The 21524-nt window shown below is 24.7% G+C and overlaps 1 protein-coding gene and 1 long non-coding RNA gene across 3 annotated transcripts in view; both read right to left on the reverse strand.

The window, feature by feature from the left end:
• The window catches only part of LOC129614334 (alpha-2C adrenergic receptor), a 67011-nt gene extending 54428 nt beyond the window's left edge, over nt 1–12583 (reverse strand). For both annotated transcript variants that reach the window (XM_055528893.1, XM_055528892.1), the window contains exon 1: nt 12099–12583. The gene's annotated coding sequence lies outside the window, so the exon portion shown is untranslated. The remainder of the gene's footprint in view (nt 1–12098) is intronic.
• Nucleotides 12584–13052: 469 nt separating this feature from the next.
• LOC129614335 (uncharacterized) overlaps nt 13053–21524 on the reverse strand; it is an 83822-nt gene continuing 75350 nt past the window's right edge. Inside the window, exon 2 of the long non-coding RNA XR_008697374.1 lies at nt 13053–13893. This is a non-coding gene — a long non-coding RNA (uncharacterized LOC129614335). The remainder of the gene's footprint in view (nt 13894–21524) is intronic.

The following is a 21524-nucleotide window of genomic DNA, read 5'->3' on the forward strand; positions in this document are numbered from 1 at the left end:
GGAAATTTTATTATAAAAAAAAAAAAACAAATCACTTAAGGCAATTCCTTTTAATTCTTTAACAGCGCGCAGTGTAAAATTTCCTGTTAATATTTACACAACAAAACACAACACATAATTTTAATGAATTTAAGAGAATTTTTAAATTTCAAATCTTAAAAAAAGTTATTTTATTGTTGTGTATATATATATATATTTATGTAGATTTCACACATAGGTACATATTATAATTATGTTTAATATTATGCTGTTAAAATATATAAGTAAATATGTGGTATAATTTAGAAGTTGTTATTAACAAGAAAACAAAAAAACAGAAATTTGTTAAACCCTTTTCTTGTTTGGTTGCATTTTAAGGCGAGAGAATTTTACATTAAAAAAAAAAAAATGAAAATATTCGTCCTTCATTTATTTTTATCTTTTTTGATGAACAAAAAAAAGACACACAAAAAGTTTCAATTATTTAATTATAAGAGTGTAAGAAACTGGTTCATTGTTTTAATATACGTATATAATATTATAATCCTTAGGATATAAAAATATACATATATATATATTGTATCCTTTTTAATGTAATATGGAACTTTGCCCACAATTTTACTAAATACACATAATATATGTGATTAAGGTCTGAAAAAGTCTAAAAGAGCGCCATTACATTTATTAATAATTCAATAAGATCAAAGAAAACAAAAAAAAAAATATTTTTTTTTTTTTTGGCTTTGATCCACATACTATACGTTAGTTTGTGTATTATTATTCCAAATAATGTGTAAGATAATGTGTAGATAACGTAATTATATATGTATAAAATAGTAGACTGTGGGTATGTGAACAGACACTTAGGAACAAAAGAAAAAGAACCAAAAAGAAAAATAATTTTAATTAGACAGGCATGTGCTCAGTATTTTTTTACCTGTATACGGTGATAGAGCTGGGATTATTTCAAAATTTATTTTTTTGTAATGTTTTTTAAAAATACATTCGTAAATTTATATTGAACAGAATTGTAAGAGCTTTGTAGAACTATTTATGTACGAATTGTTGGTTGGTTGGTTGACGTGTGGCCCGCCCGCATTTCAATTAATACAAATGTGCCGTTTTGCTATAATTAAATCCCCGAATATATCTGAATTCGCGATATCGATGTTCGATATCTCGTTCAGTTCCGTTACGTTTACTCTGCCACACGTGACCTCTCTGGTTCCGGGAAGAGCCGGATACTTCCAGTGAAAGTGAAAAATAGTTTCACTTTTCTCTATTTTCCGGCAACTGCTACACTTTGTATTGATGGATGCTACAAACATGCTCCCCCAACGGCCAGTGTAATATGTAGACTTCTCCACAGAATTTGCTATCGGTCACTATTGTAACATTAATAGCTATAACAGGGAGACCCCTAAGATCTCGCATGCCCTCAGTGTGGCGAAACCTTCGGTCTAAAAGACACTTGATGTATGAGGAGGCCGATACGATTGAGACAAACCATGTGTCGGGGAGAAAATTTTATCATCGATAAAATCCCTCATTTATTTTATCATCACCCCGTTCTCGTTCTTTGAGCATTTGACGAATGAAGCCACTTCAAAACTGGCCAAAGAAGTCAACTCCCTTCCAATAGCCACGAGAGAGAAGCTCGAAACAAACCTTTTTTTTTCGAAGCTCAATATTGGAATACAATAGTCTGTAATCACATAGGTTATTCCTGGAAAAAGCAACTCAAGAATACTACCGTGACCCTAGGATTCTAGCACATAATCTCCCTGAGTGTTACGGCACAGCTGGTCGCCTGTTTAACGATATGTAATTCCGCCGGAAACAAATAAAGAAACATATTCAAGGCATCTGTGGGGGTCCAACTCAATGACCCAGTAATACCAATACACGCTCTTCTTTGAACCCTATTTATCTTGGTGCGGTTATATGCCTTCTCCATCGCCGGCCACCACACAAGCGCTGTGCAACCCTCACCAAGTTGATCGCGCAATCACTGTATACAACCAGACATTCATACCCCCACTATGTTGCCTATAATGTTCTTAGTTCCAGAAATCTTTTTGAAGTTATACAATCATGAAAACAAAATTTGGTTTTTTTTTGTTCTCTCATTATAGGCAACATTAACCAGCAGGAGTGTCGATTCAGTGAGAGGGAAAAGCTTTGTTTTTGAAAAATAATTTTCTTCTTCAATTTTTCTTTAGTGTTCGGACACAGACGTTTTTTTTAGAAATATGTACAATAACAATTTGAGCTCCAGAAAAATTTTTTATTTAACAACTTTTCGTTGTTCGGATGAATTAGACCTAGAATAATAGCGTTTAATTCTAAGTACATTTCCTGGTTTTGTCATTAAATTTTTTTATCATTTTCACATTTATTTTTGGTATATAGAAAATAGAAACCGTGTATATAAAATGTAAGTTAAATATTTTATGCCAGTTAATAAAATAACCATACATGAATAGGCTATTAACATTTAAATTTAAGATAATATTTTATTCACATATATAATTACTAATTTTTATTACTTCCGATACCACAATATAATTAACAAAAAGAAAAAATAAAATTTGATAAAATAAACGCATGAAAAACCAAAACGGAAAATTTAATCATTGGTGTACAAAGTGTGGTTGCTTTCTTGGCTGGGTTTGTTTATATTTAACATTTTTATTTGATCTAAAAATAACAAATGGTTGAAATTATTAAATAACTTAAGTGTTTACATTTGTGCAATAATTAAAACTTTTTTTCAGTTCTCTAATTATACAAGAATATCCGTAGTAGGTGTGGCAGATATAAAAATATTTTTAATATATTAAAAATATCAAAATAGTCTGCAAAATATAATGAAAATCGAAAATAAATTTAAAAATATTTATAGGGGCATTATCTTGGCTGGCTATCAATGTTTAAATTAAATGAAGAACAAAAGAAAGAAAAATCAATCTGAATTCTAATGTGATTTGTAATGGGCATCCATTTCTTTTGTGTTTATGGGTGTATTAATGGAAAGCACAATTTAGTAAAAATTTGCAGCTTATTTTGAGTGTGCACAAAGTTTTGCAAGATTTAAACTTCTTTGCTTCAGGTTTCACTTGACTCATTAAATTTCTATTTTCACTCATTTTATTCAAGAGTAAAAAAAAACATGAGTTCAAATTTCGAACATGAAAGTTAAGTCTTCTGCATTCCGAATTCGTATATAGAAAAAAATGAATTGAATACACATTTTTAGATTTTTGTGAATTAAAAGTGAAATATACTTTTTTAATAAAGTTGGGTTCATTTAGGGTTAAATGTATACACATATATGTAATAATTTATTTATAACTCACAGTACTTCTGTTCTATAAAAACAATTATTAACTTTCATGGTGAATCGAACTCCGGTCGCCCTATTACTGGTACGCTTTATACCACTACACCAAATCTGAATATTAAATTGTTTGATTTTTCAAGTTGTTTAAAGTTTTTATCAAATTACAATTATAATGAATTTTTATGTCAAAAAATTGTTTACTCCAGCCGTCGGCAAACTTTTTGTGGATTATAGGCAAATATGTACTATGTGAGTATGAGTATGGACCACTCGAGTTTCGCATGCGCCAATAAATATGATGCGCCATATTTTGAAGTTTAATGGGCCGCATGCTACCCATAAGCCTCACTTTGCCAACGACTGGTTTACTCAATTACTCAATTTCTAAAATGAAATTCAGAAATCCAGTTTCTAATTCACTTGAATTTGATTTTCACAATCGTTTTCATTCGACTTAGTATCTAGAACAACCACGAGTATTATTGTTAATATTCACCCTCAATCACACTGTATTAAGGAATTGTCGGGCGATATTTCATTACAATCAATAAAGCTTTTCTTAACGGAAAGTGATTAATTCCTTATATTTAAATATAAATTTGACATGTGAATTTGATTTATATTATACACGTTTTAGTATTTATGTGAAATTATTATATACAGTGATAACAATTAAATATTTAGTGATGTCTAACACTTTTGATTATGTTATATTGTATGAGACAAGTATGTAGTTATTAACTTAAATATAGTGACTCGGCTTTAATTTCATATGAATATTTAAATAAACACACACATACATTTTTATAAATTCAATAGATTATTCATTTTGGATAATAACAGTTTAACGTTTCTTTTTTTTTCAACACTTTTCTTCTATAACCATTTATTCTTCAACACTATAATTAAATATAATATTAGGAATTCGTAGACCTCTTATAAAATATATATGTAGATATACCAGTATTTAATTTTATACATAAGGTAAAATTTTTTTGCTAGATATGCCCACATAATATGTGTATTTTTATGTTTATTATGTCCTTACCCTGTTATTACAAAAAAAAAATTTCTTACTTACCTTTCTACAGAAAGGATAAATAAATATGTTTATTATATACGTTAATATAGTGTTGTTATCTTTGCATTTATTTGACATGACGTTTACTACGTGTATGTATACAAGGCATGTAATTTTCACATTCAAATTTTTATCGAGTATCGATTGCTTATTGTACATTTTATATATTATAATTACAAGATATTTAATTAAGAGGGTTTGGAGAGTTTACGATTAAGTTGTATGATTATAAAATGTTGTGTCAAAAACCATGGCATGTAAGTATAATGTAGAAACGTATAAATATTAATATTTTATTAGATATTTCGTATTTAAGGTGAATTTACGTTATTACATGTACAATATCTGGAAAATATTTTACGCAAAATTTTGTAAAGCTATTTAAAAAATTTTGTTTTTGTTTTAAATTTTTTTTTGCATGTTTACGGTAGAGTTGTAAGTTTTTTTCAATATATTAATTATGTCATGCCTACAGGCTTACAAGGCTTGGACACAATTACTTCTCCAGTTTAATTTATTAAATTTCGAAAAGAAGTCTTCTATGACAAATAAGAAAAACTCTTTGGCAATTAAGGGCCTGATCTTCTCGTTATTTTATTCGGGAAGAAAATGAGTAACTATCATATATTTCTACTTTCTAGTAACAAGAATTATACGGTGTTGCATATCTCGTTAAACCCGTACGAACGTATGTTCGAAGGGTATACTAAATTTGTCTTACCGTTTGTAACGCTAAGAAATAACAGTCTTAGATATAGACTCAAGTGCATGTTTTTGATCAGCGTCGAATTCTGAGTTGATTTAGCTTTGTTTGTCCGTCCGTTCGTCCCAGTTTCTCCAAATTAAACCAAAAATGGGATATTTAATGGAAAATGTTGACTGAAATTCAAAAAACTCGAAAGGAGTTACAGTCGTTCAAATATTTTAAAATATAGCTTGTAATTCTTTTAAGTTGATTTATTCGAAACTAGTAATTTCGACTTAAGTTGTTGCAATAGAATTATAAATTTTATTTTTGAAGAAATTTATTTGATTGCTAAGAATTTTTATTATCCCGTATGAGAAATTACGTTTTTGTTTTTCGATTTCTAGTTTACTATAATATGATAAAGGACAAGGACGTTAACTTTAAATTAAAATAAAATTAACAATGAGGTAAAATAAGGTTGAGCAACTGTCATTATTCTTATTTTTAATAAAATTTCAATATTATTATATAATTTTATAAAAAAAATATTTATAATAATTAATATTAATTTTAAAAAGCAAGGATTTTGTCAAGGTTTTTTCATTACATAAAATACAGTGTATTCAAGGATGAATCATAGTCGAGTATATGGTGCTCAAAAATACCAGAGTTGGTTCATATACTTGAGCTAGGCCAGGGTATATTATTTTTTTAAATTAAACTGATGTAGTCTAATTTAATTAAAGTATTTTATTTGAAATACGACATTGGTAATGAAATTTGAAATTAATGTTCGCCTTTTTTACAGTAGCTCATTGCATAATTCTAGGAATACGTACAATTAACAGTTACGAATAAATGCTTTTTCATTAAAAATACTTTATTCTCATTGTTCACCAAAATCTCTTTATTCAGATTATACTTAACCTAATAATGAATATTTGCTGTTAATTTAATTTTAGAAAACCTTCATATAGTCAAACGTTAACTTGTCTATAACGCTCTGTCAAAATATTATTGTAGAATTCCTCGAAAAAAATGTTCATTTTCAGTTTTGTTTGTGAATTTTCTAGGAAAACGAAATTTTTTAATTGATTTTTTCTATTAACTTGATTTTCGTTTAATTTTCGTTCTTTTTTTTAGTTTCCGATAAAATTGAATGTTTTTTCATTTTAATAATAATTGTTAAACATAAATTGAAATCTCCTTTAATTTTATAAAACAAAATCAAAATCAAAAAAAAAAATTCATAAATAATTGTTGGGCGGTGATACAACCTTCCGGAATAAACAACAAAAGCCGATTGTTGTTCGTGTTTTATTTTTTATTTATCACGTGCTGTCATTGTTCCGTTATGATTGTTTTATTATTTATATTAGTTTTGTAAAATGAAATTCAAAGGAAATAAGTTTTATTTTTTTTTGATTAAAGTTTGTACAGCACCTTTAGTATATAATAACAGGTTATTTGATTAACAGTATAAATTATTTGTTTAGATTTTTAAATGATTTAATAAATAAAAATATTTTTATTAATCAAAACTATATTTCCTTTACTCTCATCCGCTTAACATTTTTTTAATGAAAGAATGAAATTTTAATTTTCTAATTAAAAAATGATTAATTTTATTATTAATTATAATTAATTATATATAGTAATATTCATCAATTTGGTATATAGTATGCTAGGGAATGAACAAGTATTACATTAGAAATTTTGGAATGCGGTAAGATCTACTCCTTCAAAACCCAATTTGATTCGATACATAACATGTATTTGAAAAGTTTAATAAGAATTGTATGAACAATGGGTTAACGTAAGGGCTAGAATGTTTAATAGTTGTTAGCCAAGAAAATGTTAGCCATGAGGATCTGTGAATCCTTTTGTAAACATTTTTAAAAATCTTATGGAAAATATTTGTTATATCACGGAGTCAACACATGTAAACGTCATTTTGTCGTCTTTTCAGTACTTCTTCAACAAAATTGAAAAAAAGTTATTAGGGTGACACTCTGTCCGTCCATCTGCCTATGTGGCTACAAAATTTCTACTCTCTTTAAGACAGAAAGCTAAAATTTTATATAAAGATAGAGCCAAACTTTGGGGAGAAACTTATTTCTCTGTATAAGAAAATTTTTATCTATCTCATTCTATAGAAGTCTAAATTTTTTGACAATTTATTGCAAAGAAATCCCAAGTGTTTCGCAATGGTAGAAAAATATTGACCTATTTCTTTTATTGTGAAACGACATTGCAATGATAATATGACAGTCAAAGTTGAAGCAGCGATCATTCTGGTGGTACGTTGTAGAAGTTTGAGATTTAAATGGTTTATGAAAACTAATAAATTGTTTTTTAGTTAATTTATTGTGAGGACAAAAACTATTTCCACTTCCCTTCCGTTCAAATTTACAGAATCTGGAAATTAGCAAAATTTGAATTTTCGGCATATTTCACCGCAAATCGCAAGCTTTTCCAAGTGTTTATACAAGTAAAACACTTACGGTAATTATTTAGTTAAACTAATATAAATAAGCGAAGAATTCGGTCATAAAACTCCTTTTCTTATACATATTTGCCGTTCCCCCTAAAAGTATGCAATTTTGATATAGCTGAAATGTGCTGCTTTCCAAACCAATATTTTGATCTAATAAGTTAGTTTATTTTTTTACTATCAAAAATTTAAAAAGATTTTATTGTGTACATTTTAATAAAATTTATGGGAAAGAAATTTATTTTTTTATAAATAAATTCAAATGGAATGGAATTTTTTTATAAGTTTATTTATTCTAATTTGAGAATATTTTTATGAACAAATTCCAATAATAATGTGTGTACGAAAAAAACGAAAATAGTTTATTTAAGAAAAAATTTAAGAATAACATAAGAGTTTTTGAAATTAGAATGGGATCTATATATAGATTGGTTTAAAATAATTCCAAATGATAGAAAGAAAATAAAATCACCATTATTTTAAACATTTTTTACTTTAAGCTATAATTTAAAATTGTTTATTCAAAATTTTTTTTTTTATTTTAGTTACTTAGAGCACAATATTTTCGATGACGTTTACTTTATGAGGCTATACAAACTATACATATTACAGTTGCAAGAGGTTACGTTTATATATTACACGGTTTACAGGTGTGCGGATAAATTCATTAAGTGCACTTGTTGAGGAAAACAAATAAACGTTAGAACTTAATTGTGGAAATTATCATGTTTACGAGTATTCGATTAGAAACAAAAGTTTTTGTTATACACAGTTTTTTAATATTGTGAATGGCACCATTATTTTTTCCTCAATATTTAAGAATTTATATATAGGGTGATTCAATAATAAGTGCAATATTATTAAAGTGTGCGTTTAGAAAATAAGAAATGGTTAAAATTTTTGATCGATTTCTGAAATACTTTCGGAATACAAAACGTTCTAAAATTAGAATGCTTGGTATTACAAGACTATATAAAATATGAAATCGAATTAATTGTTGTTTTTATTAACCATTTTAAATTTTTTCTTTGGAAACTCCACAACGCTAATAAAAATTTGATTAATAATTATTCTCAAAATCTCTGTACCTTGAAAAATGTCGAAATTTAACAGCAACTTCTGAACAAAATTTTTTTATTTTTCTCTCTAAACGATAGTATTGCGTTCGTTATGCTAGATAAATCACCCAGTATACTCCTTCTTATATAAACAAATGCATAAAAATAAGTATATACACAAAGTATAGTATTTTAATGTGCAATATACCAAAAATTTCGTCGATAATATTAATTAAAAGACTGGAAGCAAATCAATTAAATTCCTTCAAAAAATATTATAAGTACGCTGTTTATAGCTATATATACGGTCATTGAAAACAATTATCAATAATATGTGTATACTTGTGATAAGATGAAAAGGATGTTATCTCTGTTTGATGAACATAAAAGATTTTATACCCTATGGGTTATTTCTCTTAGAAAATTGCAATCAGTTTTATTCTATTTCCATATTACAATTTACAATTTTACATAAGATTTTGCATTGCGTATTATGCATTGCAATTTATATTTAAAGTTATATACGAGTTTAACTCAAACATTTCATAATATATACATGTACGTGTGTATTGACATGTGAAAATTATGTACAAATCTGTTTTTCATACTATAGATTATTATTTTGTTTATTACATACATTCAATTGAATATATATAATTGCGTGTATATGTATATATTCTTTATAATAATATATTATAAAATTTAACTGAAATGAATTACAATTCACTCTATATATGCATTTTTGAATAAGGTAATAAACACTTTAGGGTCATTATACATTATAAGTATAATGAAAATTTCAAGAATCTATTAAACGATATTATAAATAATTGTAATTTATAATATATATTCTATATATACTACCATTTAATGAAAATAATTTGAATATAACATAAACTATGTACGTTAATATATATATATTAATATTGGATATATATATAAAAAACCAATTATAAATCTTAATATTGAAGAAATCAACTGAGAAATGAACACGACACGTTTTTTGATTGCGTATATTATTTTTAATTAAATCAAAGCAATAAAATCAAAATTAAGATAAATTCCAATTTTCTTGGTAAAAGTATCAACGTTCAATATATATATGTATATATATATACATACTTCAAAATCAAATAAAAGTAAAAATAAAAGAAAAAAAAAATAATTTACTCTTAGCGGGTGATAATTTTTAGCAATTATATTTATAGAATTTTTATATTGTAATATATATAATAGCATGCTCTAGAGCTCTAAGGGTTCACGTATATTGTTATTGTTACAATAATAGCAATATATAGCTGGTAATTAATCGATATTTTGTGTTCTTTGGAAAATTCTATATATACAAACATTAATAACATTTTTAATGTTATTGTACATTAACAACAATATATATATATATATATATATATATATATATATATATATATATATATATATATATATATATATATATATATATATATATATACATATATATGTATTTATTAATTGCATATATTTTTAGAAATTGTAAAATATTTTAATATTGAATATTTTTGTAATTTATGAGGGTTTTCTTTATATATAAGAATTGAAAAACTTTAATTTTTTTTTTTTTATTTTAAGACAATTTTTAGCCCCATAATAGGCTAAAATTAATTTGAATTTTTTGTATAAGTCGCTATTTACTGATATATAATAATACTATATATTATATAAATTGCCTGTATTGAAATGATGCGACCTTAGGAAATGACAATATTTATTATATAGAACGAGCGAAAAATTAAAGATATTAAAATATTTTTGAAGTTTTTGCTTATAAAAATGAATACAATATAATTTTTAAAAAAATATTTCTATAGAAATCAGAGTAATGCAGAAAATTATAAAGTGTTATACAATCAAATCAAAAACGGTTACTTCAATAATTTTATATAATAGTCTATATCACTGTTTCGGGCATCTCGAGGAAATATGCTTACTAAGTTTACTTTGTCTGTTTAGTGCATCAATTCGTTTGCCTGTACGTATTTTTGAAAAATCGTCATCTTTAAAGACAGGAGCCTAACAAAACATTTTAATATTTAACACCACAAATTCTAATTATTTTTTTTCTCATCCTCAACTTATGCAACAAAATAACGAAAATTGTTATTGACAAAAGTTTTGTTTTAAAGTATTTTACAGAAATTTTTTTTTTGTCGGGAATTATGGGCGTTTAAAGGAGTAATTTCTAAAAACCGAAATTTTCAGAAAGAAAAAAAAAACTGAATAAAATGGTATGTGTTGCGTATAATTTACCAATTTATGCAGAAGATTAATGTTTTCAGATATCTCCAAAAAATTCAGCGGTTGATTTTGCTATATTATAGGAATTTAAAAAAGCGAGAACTTATTCTCATTTGAGTATCCATACTAGTCTGCGCCCTATTATATTGGATTTATTTAAGACTTTGTAGAACCTACAATGTTCTTTAAAAATTTAATTATTAATATAACAATTATAATATGTTATATAAAATTAAATACATACATATACATACATACATGTCTTATTGTATAAATCTGAAGAATTTCAATAATTCTATACATATACATACAAACTTGACATTCTCAAATTTAATTTCAATTCTAAATGTTGAAGTGCATATAAGCATTAAATCCTCTTCACTTATTTTAAATTTTTGATTTGCAAAATTCAATTTGACCAACTTGATAAGTTGGTGATTTTAATTAAAAACTGCGTTTAAATTCTAAGTATTCTCTTTGCAAGTATATCAGTATATTATGTAAGTATAAGTTTATCAATATACATGTTATATTCATTACAATATGGTGAGAATCTTGTTGAATAGTTCAAAATGATATACAGACCATATATGTATATAATAATATTGAGTACATTTCAACATTTCATTTGAGAATTCTTTTAAAATTCATATAATATGATGTAAATGCGTGTGTGTGTTTGTTATGAAAATGAAAATTGCAATAAATTTGTCAAATTTCAACATTTATGTAGCACATACACATTACATACTCTTTTTGATACAACTACATTATATCCGTTTATATGGATTGTTATATGGTGTATACTCGAACGTATATAATATAAAAAATATATGTATATGTTTTTAACTTTATATAATCTATACTGGGCAAAATATATTTTTACGAAATGTGGTAAACAAAATCAATTAAAAGATAGGGAAGTTTTTCTTTCACATGTGTAAATGTACACAAATACCCGTATTATAAGTATTGTCATGTACTGTTATTTACATTCTTCTCATAATATTTACATATTATATGGTATGACAAAAAAACAAAAAATAAAGAAAACAAAAATAATATTGACATTTATTAAAATTGACATTATTGTATTATTGTAATTGTTTATTGCACACACACACACACACATTATTATAAAAATAATTTTATAAAAATATTTTATTTTTATTTTTGTTTACCTTTGTTTATTGTCAAATGGGTCAATATGTTAGAATACCTGTTTGCAATTCAGATTTTTCGAAATTGAATAAAATAAATTGAGTCATTCAATTAATAATTAAATTTTAAAGTTCTTAAAATAGATTTTAGAAATAGAGATTTTTTTTTCTGCTTTAATAAATTTTATTTTGTAATTTTTTCGTTTTCAAAATTTAAATTCACAATATTCAAAATAAATTTTATATTTAAATTTAAATTTTTATAATTTCTATTCTTTTCTATATAATTTGTTTTTTGTATTGGTTTATTTTAATACATTCATTAATATATTTTTAATTATTATTTATTTATTTATATTTGTTTTTATACATATAATTATTAATTTTGATTTAATTTGTTTTAAATAGTTGAAATATTATTTTTAATTTCTGTTAACAGTTTCTTTTTTGTATTTTACTTTTATTTATTTATTTTTTTTTGTTAAATATATATATATATAGTTTTGGTCCCGAAAATTATGATTTTATCCTGTTAGAAAGTAAATAGCTTATGTAATATAATAATTTCATAATTTATGATAGAATTATAAATATATATATATATATAAATACATATATAGTAAATATTATTATTTCATCAACATTTTATTTATTTAATTTAATAATTTTTTTAATTTTTAATTTTAATAATAATTTTATTTTAATTAATAATTAAATAAATTTAATAGCTAATTAATTTTAAATTTTATATTCTATATACAATTATTTTTATTCACAATAACATTATCTAAAAAAAATTTAATTATCAAAAAACATTTTTTTTTTTAAATTAAAATAAATTGTAATTATAGTTTAAATTTTAAATATATATTTAATTAAATTATATATTATTTATTTATTGTTAATTATTAAATTTTACATTAAATTTTCTCAAATTCTGTGTTTTTTATTTTTAATATCAAATGAAACTGTATACCGAGAGAAAGAGATTGTGTATTTATTTAATTAAATGCGATATTTATAGTGTTTGTCATATATTTAGTTTTGATTTTCTCCGCCAGTGTGTCATTTGTGACGCTACGGAATCGTTTTTATTAATATTTTTTTTATTTTGTTACCCGTTTATTCCGACCTGTAAAACTTTTATTTTTGTTTAAAAATTTTCATACATTTTTTACATTTTTTTTTTAATTATAAATTTTTTTTTTGCTAAATTTAATTAAGAAGAATGAAAAGAACTTATATATTTTTTTTTATTTTTTAATGTCTTTTAACACTACTGAAATAGAAAATATAACTATGCTTTTTCTTTTATTTGTTTGACTACATTATAACTATTATTTTTTAAAACTAATTTACATTTAGATTATATATGAATATTGTGTGTTATACTTGAATTTTTCTTGTTAAATTTTCAGCATTAATTTTTTAATTATTATTTTTGGTTTTGTTTGCTTTATACGTTGTTTTCGTTTTGTTTTTCTTTGATTTTTAAAATTTTTTTAAATGTTTTTCCTTTTTTTCGTGTATTTAACCAAAATTTTTGTTTATTTTTTATGGAATTAATTTAAGTAAATTTTTCAAATTCTTTATATTTTATCCTGTATACATAATGTTATACTCTCCATGTTGTGTTAAATTTTTAAATTTATTATTATTAATCGTTTTATAAATCACCATTTTGTTTAGTTCCATAGCTTCTTTTCTTCAATTTTTTATTTTCTTGCTTTTTCCTATAATTTATGAGTATTTGTTTTTTTTTTCAATTTTTCTCCAATATTATTCCAAATAGCTATTTTTGAGAGTAAAATCGTAACTGAAAAGAAAGAGAAAAAAAATTATGTTTATTAAAATTTTTATGAATTGTTTTGAATGATAAATAATAATAGAATCTTCTTAGATTTACATATTTATATACAATGTTTAAATAAGTTTTTAATGTGGTTTGTATGTAGAGCAAAAGTATTTGGTATTTAATGAAACTGAAAGAGGAAAACAGGTTATCAATAAAACAATTTTAATATACAGTGCAGGCCGCTTATGATCATTACTGTTTATAGTCACAATTCAGTTAAGTTTAACAATTTCGACATATTTTTAGTGAAGAATGTATAGTCGTTTATAGTCGTATATCGGGATCACTACTTTTTCTCAAAGCGGTAAGTACGAGTAGTTTAATAAAACTTTGCTGTTATAATAGTTTATATGCAATATTTATAGTCAAAGATTGTAAATTCGAATTTTCTGCGGCAAATATTGTAATAATAATTTATCATATACCTAAGTGCTTTTTTATGGTATTGAGTTTTATTCAGACTTTGTTTTATTGTCTTATACTCACAAATTTTTACGAAATGTTTTGTGCGAATATAGGCGGTTTGCACTGTATATCTCTATGTATATGTATACACGTAATGTTTTTACCTGTTTATAGCGTACATTTGTTTTGAATGTGTGTAAATTTTGTAGATTATAGCATTAATATTTTAGAAATTTTGAATGTATACTTAATATTGTTAATTTAGACTATGTTATTACATAATTTATATATTAGCAAATGTAGAAAATTTAATGCATGTTCCGTTCGGTTCTATAATATTTTAATCCGTTTTATTTTTGAATATACATAATTATATACTTATATGTATGTATTGACTACTTTTAAGAGATTATTTTTAAGTTTGTGATTATAAAGTGATAAGCTTTTTCGATACATTACGTATTAAATTTTAAATAAATTTCAACCGGACTACTTGGTGCATTATGTAAACGTGTATGTAGTCCTCTTATTTCATTAAGCTGACCTGAAGAATAATATGTGCAAAATACTTAGATATACTTACTATATATTAATATTATAACCTCTCTTATTTTATATACATATAATACAGTAGAAGTCTGCTCTAGTGAACACTCAATTTTATTAATTTTCAAAGCGAATGAACATACAAATTTTACCATTGACTGTCTTACAGTAAGAGCAGTAATTTTGATAGGACCCCAAAATGATGAAAAAATTATATAAAACTATTTTATTTTTCATTTCATTCTTTTTCTTTTTCTCATTGTAACGGGACTTTTTATATTGAAAAAAAACTTAAATTTTCTAAAGTTAGCCGACAAAGTATAAAATTAAACTAATTGGGTGCAGACAACGACACATCGTTAACCGACTCAGTCGCTCTTAGAGCAATATTAGAAAAAAATATTTGAAGAACTTGTTCAATAGAATGAATTATCCGTGTTTTTATTATATTCACTCGAGCTGGATATATTATGTACAATTTAATGCAAAACTTGTAAACTTCTAATTAATACACCTCCATGAAAGTGTGCATTTCGTCCTTACTAGATCGCATTGTATTTTGATTTTCAATCAAAAGCTTGTTACTTAGTTTCGTTTCGACATCGAACTCAAATATTAAATTTTAAATCGAAGTCAAACTCTGTTATTTCTGTAAAATCTGTTAAAAATTGAAATATCGAAGTACACAGATGATAGATTAGCAAACTGACAAGTAGTTTATTTACGTTTTTCTATAAAGATTTAACTGATGTCCGCAATGCATATTAACAATCATGCGTCAAGATGGTTTTTACTTCTTACTCTCTTGGGATTTACTTATTTAAATTCAATCATCGTATAAATAGTAATGACTCATTGTACAAGTAGTATCACATTATTTCTCTCACTCCACATTGTTAAGTAATTTAAGTATTCCAATTTCAAAATAGGAAATTAAGTTATGTGTATGTATTCAATATTATGTATACGCAAATGTGTTCAAAAATAGTTCACTTAATTTTAATATTAATGCAATATTTAGATAATCGATGTATATAATTTATTGATGCGTTAAACATACAGTAAATATACAGTATTGTACCCGTATAACTTAATAGTATTGTATCCGATGCGTATAACATATAGTATTGTATCAATTGTACAATATGTATAAAAGTTTTATAATTTTAATAATGAAAATATTGAATTTTCTTAGTTAGTTTCTAAGTTATTTTAAATAATTACCGATATGTGTAGGTATAACAATTAAAACTTTATAAGTGAGTACAAGGTGTTGGTGAAATATTGTCTATCAATTAAAACTTCAAAATAAACTATGGTAATGATTTAATTTATTAAATTATTAAAACTCAATTCGATTAGAAAGTTGTTGAAAGGATTTACCTTTGAAATAAAATGTCGTAAACGAATTAAGGATTATTTATTTTCATAAAGAAAAGCAACGGATGCAATATAGAGCCTTGGAATATCCTACTTAAAAATTGCCTACAGCGAGGGCGATTGGTAAGATAATTTGATATTTGTTTCCAAGCATCATGATCGGTACCGGTGGGGACGACCGATAGATAATTTGATATCATTTTCCAAGTATCATTATAGAAATGAAAATTCTCCTAAAGGCGGGCGTAATATTAATTACCGTAAAATTTTCGACGTAAAAATTGCATTTATTTCAAACAATTCATTAAGTTCGATTGCTCTTAAATATCCGATAGTTGCGTTCATAACCACGTACATATAGGTATGTGCATACATATATAAATGTTACGTAATTTTTTCAAAGGCAATTTATTAAAATTTTTTTGACAAAACTTGTATGGGGGCTGTTATACAAAGGGATGCTTTATAGCACATCAAAAATCAAATATAGTAAATTGAAGATAAATTCTGATAGCATTGAAGGCATTATGTATAGCTATATACCTACGTATTTCACGTTTATGTATTTTTATAAGAAATTTCTCAACAACAATTCGAAACTTTTAGTTTCTTTTAATTACCGAAAGTTTATAGGTGAACAAAACATGTAGGTACCTTGTAAATATATATTTGATAATTTATAGTTTTCTTCATCTTAACATTTTATTAAGAAAAATTTTCTTTATATTTTTAGTTAAGTATTATTTATTAGTTTCTTACATTATTTATATATATAATATTATTTAAATAATGAAATGTGTTACATAATATTTAAAGTGAAATTAATAACTTTTCTTCCCACATATATTTTATGTATATGTGTTGTATATGTGTATATATTTATGTAGGTTAATAGTGAATACCATTTGTTCACATTTAAAATACAGAAAATGAAACTTCTATATTCCTTTTATTTTAATCTTAATGTACGATTGAATTGTGTAAAATAACGTATACAGCAGACTCTCAGTTATATTGCCGTATATACTCTCTTTTGAATATTGAGACTAGATTTATAATGAACGCTCAGTTTAATGAAAGAAAAAAATATTATTTTATAATCTCAGTTACGTGATCATATTTTTACTCATATTGCGACCCAGAAAATTTTTAAATTTATTCAAAAGAATTTCAGGATGCAAAGAACAAATAATGCAATAGATGGTGCATTTTCATATGTGTATGGATCTCGAAATGTGCTGAAAATATTTAATTGTTAATCAAACAAAATGACTTTCGTTTAATGTTAGTACCAAGTATAGTTTCAAATAAAGAAATGGGCTGCGTCTTCTAAAAATTAGTCCATTCTTAGAACTTAATTTATTCCATTATTAAAAAAATTAGTTATTGATTACTAATCAATCCGTAACTTTGACTATAGGAGACTAAACCTAAATAACATAATTAGTTAAATCTACATTTTGCTGATTATCTGCTGAAATAAAATAAAAAATTACGTTTCTTGCAAGCATCATTTAGGAGCCGTATACACAAACTACACCCACTTGTAATGGGTAATTCGAAAAATCATTCGATATTTACTTTCAATGTCAAGAAGTGAAAATTAATAATAAAATACACTACTTTTTGTTTTTAGTCCGTACAGTCTCTCATTCACACAATATTATAAACGCGCTTTTATTTTATTCTAATTCATATTGTAGAGAGTCTACTGTTTATGCTATTAATGTGCATAAATATTATATAATGTATGTACATGTAGTTAACAGAAGAATTACAGTAACTGTATAAAGTATCAAGAGATGACCGATAACCATATAGTATTAAATAAAATATTAAAATTAAAAAAGGATATTAAATAAAGATTCAACAAATTCAATAACTTTAGATTTAGTCAATTATGTATATGTATGAAACTTTTGCATTTACATTGATTTTGATAAAGATGACAAATCTTTACAAATGTGGTATGATAATTTTCTGAATACCATATTGGGAAAAGTGTATGTTTTAAACGAAATAACTGCAACTTTTTTGAAATTTTTCTTAATTTTGCCTTAAATACTTTTGACCAAATTTATCTTGATTTTACTCTATGTATTCACGGAAACTTTAAAAGAAATGATTTACAAATACTCAGGCTGTTCGATGCCCTACGCGGTTCTCAAGAAGTGTGGCCTACCGCTTTCCAAACAATGAACAATATACAACAAACATTGAATATTGCATATAATAAATACGCCCCTATTTTCTGGCGCTCATTGCATATGCTTACTTAGCATATATGACAGATTCGGCGCTGCAAGTACTATAAAATGAAGAAATTGGAAGATTTTTGAAATGTGTTATAGTTTGAACACTGTTTCAAATAGGTCCACTGTTCTAAGTTAGAACTGTACTCGCAGTATTGCTGTATTACTAATTTGTATAAATCAGTTCATTTTAGTTTGAAATTCTGCGAAAGCTCTGCCACGAAAAAAAAAGATTAATGCTATGTACTTTGGCGCAAACTGGTTGTTTACTTTTATTTTGACATATTTGTTTTGACATTTGTTGCAAATAAACGTCTTTATTGGTAGTACTACTTTTTAAAATTCTATCGTGGTGAAATTCTCAGTTGGTAAGAACTCTGAACATGAATTCAACCAAACACAGTTTGGTTAGGGAAATATTGAATATTGCAAAGTCAAATTTTGATAGAACACTAATATTATTGACTTCAAGTTACATTGTAATTCATATAGTTGAATTTTTTAATTGTTTTTTCATATAAACGACTTACAATATACTAATTTTTATTCAAAATTTATAATTATTTTTTTTTAATTTAATTTTAAAATTTTTGTTATACAAAATAAATTCTATCTATGAATTTACAAACCCACTGTAGAATTTCATCAGATTAACTAGTATTATATGTATATCAGATATTGTACATATATTTTTTATATTACTTATTAATTTTATTTATTTCTTGTCACGTACATTAAGGTATTATTTATGATATATTGTGTATAATTTTCTAATTGTATAATTTGAGAAAAAAAAATGCCGCTATTTTTGGTCGTTTACTTTATTAGAACATCTAATATAACACATAATGTATGTATGTATATGCATACATGTAAAAGTTTTGTATAAATAAAAAGTTAGCTTACTTGTACAAAAGGGTATTTTACTAATTTGAAGGACAAAATATATATGGGTATATAGTGGATATAATATATACATATATGCATACTAATATAAAAAAATATTTTATATGGGAGCACAAATATACAAATACCTACATATGCACATGTATGTATATGTATGTATATCCTTCTTGCATAATAATTTCTTACAAGGATAATCTTTATCCGTTCTCTTATACAAAAATTAATGCTTTTTCGTGTTCTATAATGGTTAAATTGTCTTAAACTATGCCCCATTTTTATTTTATATATGCCATCAAATTTTTTAATTTACACTTTTATTTTATATATTCAAGTATTAATTACTTTTTTCCGTTAACTTTGTTTCTTAAACTTCACTTTTATTTGTATGAATTCACAAAAATAGAAATGAAGAGAACAAAAAAAAATTAAATTTAACGTAAAATTTATTCCTACTTCTTTTTTTCTTTTAATTACTTTTTTTTTTTTACATTTTATATGGTATATTAAGTAAAGTAATAAAAAGTGTTATACGTTTTTCTTTTATGTACTATATAATATTAAATTAGAGGTGTGATTTAGTTTGAATAAAAATGCTCTATTCATTTTAAATAAAGCAGTATGGAGCAGAACGGTTGTGATGGAATATGGACTTTACTAAAGTAATAAGAGTTTTGTGCCAAAATTTTCGACATGCGATTTAAAGATGGCCAAAATTTGAAAAGGATCTATAACAGAAAAGAAAGTGATTTGAGTTAATTTTTATTGGTCGGAGCCGTTTAAAAGAAAAACAGAAATAAAAAAAATTAAAATCTGAATGCAACACGTTTGATACGCTTTGGTTGATAAGTAAAGCAGAAAATTATCGTTAAGAATCGATTTTATTCGTAAGGAATGTGCAAGTGTTAGTTTAATATGTTAAAAACATGTTAACTTTTGGGGTTTTAGTGAAAATTGTGATTCGAATCTTTGTTGCAAGTTAACTGTGCGCACAATAAAAAATTGAAAACTGTTGACAATTGCTTAATTGCATACAATCATACAGTTTGATGTGTGTCCGCTTGAGCATTATACGGAATACAAATAAGAAATAAAAGAGTTCCAAAACTAAAAAATCCTTGTCTACCTGAACTGTATATGTATAAGAGAACATTTTTCTATATTTTCTCTATAATCACATTGTAAGAAATTTTATTGAAAAAATTTATATTTCTTATATACATAGTCCAACCTCTTATGGTATATTTTTAACTGCATTGTAGAAAAATTTTTTAAATGCCTTCCGCCATGTTTTTGTTTTTTTTTTTTAATTATTATTCACAACGTGTTTTTGAATTCTGGATGATATTTAATTTCTTATTTTATTTTTAGAAAATTTACAATTTTAATGAAAATAATTTTTAATTTACTAATTTATGGTCTATAAGATTAAAGTTGAAATAGTCAAACTATAAACATTGTATTGCAACTATTTCATTATTCTTTCCATGTATTTTTGTATTAAAACCTTGTGAATGTAGTGAACCCTTCTCAATGTTTGTATATGGTGTAATGTAATATAAACGGTGGACACTAGAACTTGTTTGAAAAAATGCATTCAGAAGAACATGATTTTTTTCTATAGAAATTCAAAAATCTATGAAATAAAAATGAACTTTACGATATTATATAGGTACATACATACAGATATACAGATAACGTAATTCTATAACACACACAAGAGCAATATATCTATAAATGTGTACATATATAATGTATTTTTTTGGTATTTTATAGTACACAATATAAGAAATGCTCTTATGGGAGGCAGAGCATATTTTACACAAAATTGAAAATCAATTTCAATTTTTTTTTGCCTCCTGGAACTAAAAATGTCTTACTTTTTAATTCTACATTATTTTTTACTTGTATATATACAACTACTTGTACGAGTACAATAAGTACTTTACATGAAAAATAATCCCTCTGAAAAAAAAGGCAAGTTTATCTGATGTTTGTTTGGAAATTGTAAATTTATGAAACGAGATCGTTTTTCAATTTTGTTTTTTTTACATAATTGCCAACAATATATTTTACATTTAATGTAGGATTGCATATGTTTATGTA

The sequence above is a fragment of the Condylostylus longicornis genome, unplaced genomic scaffold (genome assembly GCF_029603195.1).
Source record: "Condylostylus longicornis isolate FDR11 unplaced genomic scaffold, ASM2960319v2 ptg000107l, whole genome shotgun sequence".
Taxonomy (NCBI): Eukaryota; Metazoa; Arthropoda; class Insecta; order Diptera; family Dolichopodidae; genus Condylostylus; species Condylostylus longicornis.